General features: G+C 42.4%; 1 pseudogene; it reads left to right on the top strand.

The window, feature by feature from the left end:
* Nucleotides 1-3,155: 3,155 nt before the first annotated feature.
* LOC102440492 lies at nt 3,156-4,923 on the top strand (annotated as a pseudogene).
* Nucleotides 4,924-7,978: the final 3,055 nt, after the last annotated feature.

The raw sequence follows: 7,978 nt of genomic DNA on the forward strand, positions 1-7,978 counted from the left end.
ATGCTCACCTCAAAAAAGAGCTTGGAACCATAGCTGGTTTGGCTCAGTGGATAGAGTGTTGACCGGTGAACTGAAGCGTCCTGGGTTTGATTCCAGTCAAGGGCACATGTCTGAACTGTGGGCTCAACCCCCAGTAGGGAGTATACAGGAGGCAGCCGATTCATGATTCTCTCTCATCATTGATGTTTCTATCTCTTCCTCCATCCCTTCCCCTCTGAAATCAATAAAATTATATTTGAAAATAATTAAAGAGCTTGGAAGTATTCCTTACTTTGGTTTGGTGGTGATAAGCTCCTTTATCCATTTTTTTGTTTTTTTGGTCTGGGAAGCTCTTTATTTCACCATCTATTTTGAATGATAGCCTTGCTGCCTTTAAGATTCTCTCTTTGCCTTTAATTTTTGGCATTTCAATTATGATGTGTCTGGGTGTGGGCCTATTTGGGTTCCTCTTCCTTGGGACTCTCTGTGCCTCCTGAACTTGTGTGACTTTTTCCTTCACCAGGTTAGGGAAGTTTTCTGCCATGATTTCTTCAAACATATTCTCTATCCCTTGATCACCTTCTATACCTTCTGGTACCCCTATGGTGTGAATATTGTTACATTTCCTGTTGTGACACAGCTTCCTGTTTTCTAATTGTTTTTCTTTTTTCTTTTTGATTCTCTGATTGAACGGTTTTTTTCTATCCTGTCTTCTAACTAACTGATCTGATCCTGGGCTTCCCCTAATTTGCTGATTATTCCTTCCAATGTGTCCCTTATTACTGTTATGTCAGTTGTCATTTCCAACTAGCCATTTTTCATAATATCTATATATTTTATCATGCTGTTGAGCGTCCTTATAATCATTACTCTGAACTCTATATCTGATAAATTGCTTACCACCATTTCATTTCGCTCTTTTTCTGGAGAATTCTCTTGTTCTTTCATTTGAGGCTTTATTTATTTATTTTTTTCGTCTTCCCATTTTGGCTGCCTCTTTGGCAGCCTGTATTCCCTCTACTGGGGCTGGGTGTGTTTGGAATGGACCAAGATGTGCACCAAGTTTTGCTTTTCCTAGCCCCAGGTCTAGAAGCAGATCAAGCAAAGACTCAACGCTCCCAGAGATCCACCTCTGTCTGCAGTCTGATTGTTATTCTCAGTCTCTTAATGAGCCTCAGACTATAGACAACAGCAAGGTGTTAACTCCACAGGGTGGGGAGAGAGGTTTTCCAACTGGGTGGGCTATTGCTCCGCCCCCAATCAAAAGCTGCCTGGATGGCACAGGCCTGCCTAAGAACAATGTCCTCTGTGATATAGGGACATGACTCAGGATACGGGGTGGCTGCCTTATGAGCTTCAACCCCAGAGCCCCCAGCCCTGGATTCTCCTCACACAGCTCTAGTCCACTCTGCCCTCCCTCTGCCAGAGCCCAAGGTGAGTGGCTGCACACAAAATTTTGTGAATTGGCCCTTTAAGTGGGTGCTGGCATTTCCAGCTGTCTCTCCCTGACAGACAGCAGCCCACGGCTTTTCACAGCCAGATATTCTGTTGGCACCTTTCTCAGTTCTGTGCTCTCTGCTGGGGGGGGGAGCCCATCTTGGGGTTTAGACCCTAGAATTCTCAGTGGGAACCCCCAGCAGTTGAGCTATCTCTCTGGAACGTCAGCTGCTCTCTGTCTGAGCCTGGCCAGCCCTTGCCCACCTCCACCCTTCCTATTGGTCTCTATGCAGTCTCCACTGTCCATCCTTGGTTATCAGGGTCCTTGCCAGCTAATCTCCTGTTGGTTATTCAGGATGGTTTTTCTATATTTTAGTTGTAATTCCAACTTGGTACCAGGAGAGTGTTAGTGCACTTTCCACTTAACCCGCCCCCCATCTTGGACTCTGTTAAAGTTCATTTTAAACTGTTCTGCATAGAAATATGTTTCCTTCGTCTCCCTATGTCAAATAAACTCCCACATAAATTATTATATGTCCAGAACCTGTAATGGATTTCCTGAACCTTCCGCACTGTATCTGCCTGCTGCTTGATTTTGTGCAGTTCTCCGTCAAAATGCAGGCTCCATGAAGGGGGCAACGGCTCATTTTCATATTCGCCACCACACTACATTGACTGACACCTCGCTTGGCATATAGTGGGCTTTTAATTAATCTTTTCTTATCAATATTTCAAACAGATCAATTCTTAAAGGCAATGGTTAAAAGATTCAAGCATAAACTTGAGATAGATGTAATTCCTGTAGATTCTGAAGCCAAGTTCAATAAATGGTGTTTCCTACAGAGTGTGTTAGTGGACAAGGTCTATTTCTTCCCTATTTTGAGTTTTCTTATCTATAATTATAAAAGGGTAATATGCTAATTAGACCAGATGTCATTTCAGACATCCTTCCAGATGAAGCGGAGGCCAGAGTGAAGCCCAGGTCCCAGGTGCCAGAGGGAAGCCGGTGCTGGCAGATGGGGAAGGAAGGCCTACTCTTACATGAATTGTGTGCATCGGGCCTCTAGTCTTCTTATAGTGAAGCTAACTATAGTGTCTACTTCATAGACTGTCAGTGAAAATATATAAACAAATATATATAATACCTTAGAGCAGTCCCTAGAATATCACTGCTTCAAATTTATTATTTTCACATAATGCCGGAAGCTGGTCCATCCTTGCTGCTTGACACAGTCACTGCAGGGAAGAAACATCTGCACAGCTTACCTTTCAAGGGACCTGGCATATATGGCATACTGTTCTTAATATGTTTGCTCTGCTTCTTAGCACTATGTGTTTTAACCAAGGTCACCTCTCTGAGAAAGGTTGCTTCCCCAGGTGGGGATTTTTATTAGTAAAACTCCTTAACTAAGTGCCAGGGGGCGTAGTTAATCACTTTAACTACGAACAATCACACTTAAGCTACATAATCTTTACTCCCTGGAATGGAGATAAGAAACGCCCTAACCTTTGAAATAGAATGGGTAGGATTAAAATCAACTGGTATAAATATAGATGTAACAAGGCAATAGACACAGAACTTGGCTGGAGATCCTGGCTAGAGAACCTGGCTAGGCTGCTGATCAACTGAACGCTGTCTCTGAGTCATTCCTTCTTCGCCAACTCCATCCACACCTTTGGGAACCCCTAGACCTGCAGGAGGCGGTAGTGGCAGTGGCCGCCACTGAGGCCGAGGGAAGATGGCGGATGGTGTGGACAACATAGATATTTACGTGGATGTAGACGAAGAGTTCAACCAGGAAGCTGAATATGGTGGGCATGGTCAGATAGATTTGTATGATGGTGTCATCTCTCCATCGGATGGTGTGGACAACATAGATATTTACGCAGATGTAGACGAAGAGTTCAACCAGGAAGCTGAATATGGTGGGCATGGTCAGATAGATTTGTATGATGGTGTCATCTCTCCATCCGCAAATAATGGAGATGCCCCAGAAGACCGGGATTACAGGGATACTCTCCGACCAGCTGTTGGTGATGATGTGGGTAAAGAAGCAGCACCAAAAGTAGTCTATACATATACAAGAAAGAGAATTGCATTATATATTGGAAATCTAACATGGTGGACAACAGATGAAGACTTAACTGAAGCAGTGCATTCTTTGGGAGTAAATGATATTTTGGAGATAATGTTTTTTGAAAACCGAGCAAATGGCCAATCAAAGGGGTTTGCCCTTGTTGGTCTTGGATCTGAATCATCCTCAAAAAAGTTAATGGATCTGTTGCCTAAAAGAGAACTTCATGGTCAGAATCCTGTTGTAACTCCATGCAGTAAACAGTTCCTGAGTCAATTTGAAATGCAGTCCAGGAAAACTACACAATCAGGACAAATATCTTGAGAAGGTAAAGCTGATCCTCCAGGAGGCAGGTCATGTGCAGCATTTCCACAAGGGGGTAGAGGACGGGGCCGTTTTCCAGGGGCTGTTCCCAGTGGGGACAGATTTCCTGGATCAGCAGGACCAGGAGGGCAACCTCCACCTTTTCCAGCTGGACAGACTCCACCACGTCCACCCTTAGGTCCTCCAGGCTCACCTGGTCCACCAGGCCCACCTCCAGCTGGTCAGGTTCTGCCTCCTCCTTTAGCTGGGCCTCCTAATCGAGGAGATCGCCCTCCACCACCAGTTCTTTTTCCTGGACAACCTTTTGGGCAGCCTCTTTGGGTCCGCTTCTGCCTGGTCCTCCACCTCCAGTTCCAGGCTACGGCCCCCCTCCTGGGCCACCACATCCACAAAAGGGACCACCTCCACCTCCAGGCCCCTTTCACCTCATCCACCTGGTCCTCTTGGGCCACCCCTTACACTTGCTCCTCCTCCGCATCTTCCTGGACCACCTCCAGGTGCCCCACCGCCAGCTCCACATGTGAACCCAGCTTTCTTTCCTCCACCAACTAACAGCGGCATGCCTACATCAGATAGTCGAGGCCCACCACCAATAGGTTCATATGGCCGACCTCCGCCATATGATAGAGGTGACTATGGGCCTCCTGGAAGGAAAATGGATACAGCAAGAACTCCACTGAGTGAAGCTGAGTTTGAAGAAATCATGAATAAAAATAGGGCAATCTCAAGCAGTGCTATTTCAAAAGCCATGTCTGATGCCAGCGCTGGTGATTATGGGAGTGCAATTGAGACATTGGTAACTGCAATTTCTTTAGTGAAACAATCCAAAGTATCTGCTGATGATCGTTGCAAAGTTCTTATTAGCTCATTGCAAGATTGCCTTCATGGAATTGAACCCAAGTCTTATGGTTCTGGATCAAGACGTAAAGGATCAAGAGAGAGGGACCATAGTAGATCACGAGAAAAGAGTCGGCGCCATAAATCCCGCAGTAGAGATCGTCATGATGATGATTATAGAGAGAGACGCAGAGAAAGAGAGAGACATCATGACCGAGATCGGGACCGAGACCGAAAGCGTGACCGAGAGCCCGAGTATCGTCATCGCTAGAAGCTGAAGGAAGAGATACACCTTCCAAGACAAAACAGTCTTCATGAGGGAAACATGACGGTTGTCCAGCAGTTTGCTTCTTGTGATTGAACTGAACCTGTAAGGATTCATGGATAAAATGAACAGGAATAGATCTGAATAAAGAACATCTGCATAAATGGTAAAAAAAAAATTCCTTCTTCACCGACCATGTCCACACCTATGGGAACCCCTGGACCTGCTGGGGCTGGACCCCAGCAGCATAAGAATCAAATATAAAAAAAATTATATAAAAAGGAATAATGATCATACATGTCACAAAATATATACTTAAAATAGTCTGTAGTAGGCAGACTTCTTTGAAGGCCTTTCTCTAAGGTTTTCTTGCTCTGCTTCACTTATACAGCTTAGTTAACAGTCCTTTGCTTTCCTGACAAAGTCAGAGACTCAATGGAGTCAATTATCTTTCACAAGGTCAGGACGTAGCATTTTCAGGATACGGCTTGTATGAGGGGAGCTGATCTGCTTAAGAAAACATGTTTATATTACAATTAGTCTTCATCATAATTCCCTCAGCATTAACATTGTGTAAACAGCTTATGTATAAACTTGTTGCAAAGGGCTCTGAAAATCGGCCTTGTGCTATAAAAAGAGAAATAAGGAGATAAAAACAACAGTGATAAAGCCTCATAAGCCATAATTTGGCTTCCCCAAACTGGCACCGATCGCCCTGTTCTCCTCCCCATCTCTGGCTGTAGTGGTAGATACAGCGGCCAAGGGAACTTGTGAGGTGTTGGTATTTGAGTACATGGTTCTATGTCTCTAAGTCCAGTACTTTTCCTACGGTATCTACAGCTCAAGGTCATTCCAATCATTATAACATTTTTGTTTAAACACATCCATCAGCCTGGGGCAAGTGGGATCAATATATTTCACTTTCTTCTGGGCTATTCTAACCTAACTTGGGGCCCTGTGATAAATACTGGTTAACCTATTATAAGAATACTAGAGGCCTGGTGCATGAATTCATGCACCAGTGTGGTCCCTCAGCCTGGCCTGCGGGATCGGGCCAAAACCAGCTCTCTGGTATTCCCCCAGGGGTCCTGGATTTTAAGAGGGTGAAGGACAAGCCCAGTGACCCCACTGGTGCATGATTAGGGCCAGGGAGGGATGCAGGAGGTTAGCCAGCTGGGTAGGGACTGTGGGAGGGCTCCAGGGAGTGTCCAGCCCATCTTTCTCAGTCCCAATTGGCCAGACCCCAGTAGCAAGCTAACCTACTGGTTGGAGTGTCTGTCCCCTGGTGGTCAGTACATATCATAGCAATGTGGCCTTAGCATATCATTAGCATATTATGCCTTGATTGGTTGAATGGATGACTGGACACTTAGCATATTAGGCTTTTATTATATAGGATCATTAATAAAGAAATGTATCCAGAAGAAAGCAAGTGGAATATTGAAAAGACATGAAATGGTATCATAATAGTAAAGATTTGAACACATATGATAAAAAGTGAGCGTACATCATATTTTTGTCATTATTGAATAACTGAAATACTATTATCAAAGAAAAAAGATTAAATTTGGCATCCATGCCCATATTTTCTGTAACAGTTCTTCCATTCTATGTTTTTACATAACTGAAATTATATCTTAAAATTTTACATTTTTATCCTTCTAACTCAAGGGTTCTAAAACCATTTCACTTTAGAGTCAGTTGAGAAACATTAAAAAGCTACTCATGCCTCAGTCTCATCCATGAAGATTCTAATTTAATTGGTCTTGTGTGCTGTCCAGACAGTGGCAAGTTTAAAAACTCTTGCAACTAATTTTCACAGGCAGACAAGGTTGAGAATTAATGCTTTAAGCAACGTTATTTTTCTGTACCTTAACTCCTTCACTTACCTAATTGCAATTCATTTATTTATATCTCAACTGAAGGGTCATTTTCTCAGAATAGCCTAATTCAGTATCCTTAATTTATAACCCTATGCTATCCTGATACCTCTGTGTTCAAAACATTCATAAAATTTTACTGACAGAACGTGTTTAAGGTTTGTCTTTTTTTTTTTCCAGAAAGATCCTGAGGCAGAAGAAATTTATCCATGCTTTTATTTTGATATTCTACATCTTTTATGGTGTAGAATAAAAGCATGTACTAGGCTCCCAATAAATTAAAAAACAAAAACAAAACAAACTCAGATCAAGAGGTAGAAATTTCAAAAATAATAGGTTCCATTTTAACATTAATGCTATAACTGAATTATCTATAATTTAATGAATACTCATGATATAACAAAGGCTTTACAAGCATTATATTCCATTCTCAATTGCCTCCCTTGATTTGATACACATAAGACAAAATAATAAACTAAAGGGGATTGTCAAGGGCGGGGGGGAAAAGGACACATATGTAATACCCTTTGTAATACTTTAAGCAATAAAAAAAATTAAATAAATAAATAAAAATAAAAATAAAAAAAATAAACTAAAGAGGTTGACAAAACCACCCAAGGTCACAAGCTAGGAAGTATCAGAACCCATTGTAGGGTTGACAATACCACCTGTGTATTTTCCACTGTGTGATAGTGTATCTCAATAATATAAGAAAACACACTCTAAACTTATTAGATGTATTCAAGCCTAGATGAGGTCATCCTTCCCACTGTCAGGTTTTTGTCATTGGTAATATGCCAAGAAATGCTTCCTGAAGACAGCTTCCCCACAAACAGTGTGTGCCTGCTGCCTAGTATCATGAATCTTATTATTTTTGAAAATTCCTCTCTACCTCCTGACCCATCTGTGCAGTGTGTGTGTGTGTGTGTGTGTGTGTGTGTGTGTGTGATAGAATGTGATTTGGAGGTATAGCTTTGGTGAAGATTTTTATTTTTTATTTTTTAATTTTTTAAAATCTTTATTGTTCATATTTATTACATGTTGTTCCTCTTTTTGCCCCCCCATAGCTCCCCTCCACCCGGTCCCACCCCCTCCTCTGCCCTTAGGTGAAGATTTTTAATAGACTGTTCCATTTTAGTGGGAATCCATTATAAAAAGGGGTGATATGCAAATTAACCCTT

This window comes from Myotis lucifugus, unplaced genomic scaffold (genome assembly GCF_000147115.1).
Source record: "Myotis lucifugus unplaced genomic scaffold, Myoluc2.0 scaffold_2409, whole genome shotgun sequence".
Taxonomy (NCBI): domain Eukaryota; kingdom Metazoa; phylum Chordata; class Mammalia; order Chiroptera; family Vespertilionidae; genus Myotis; species Myotis lucifugus.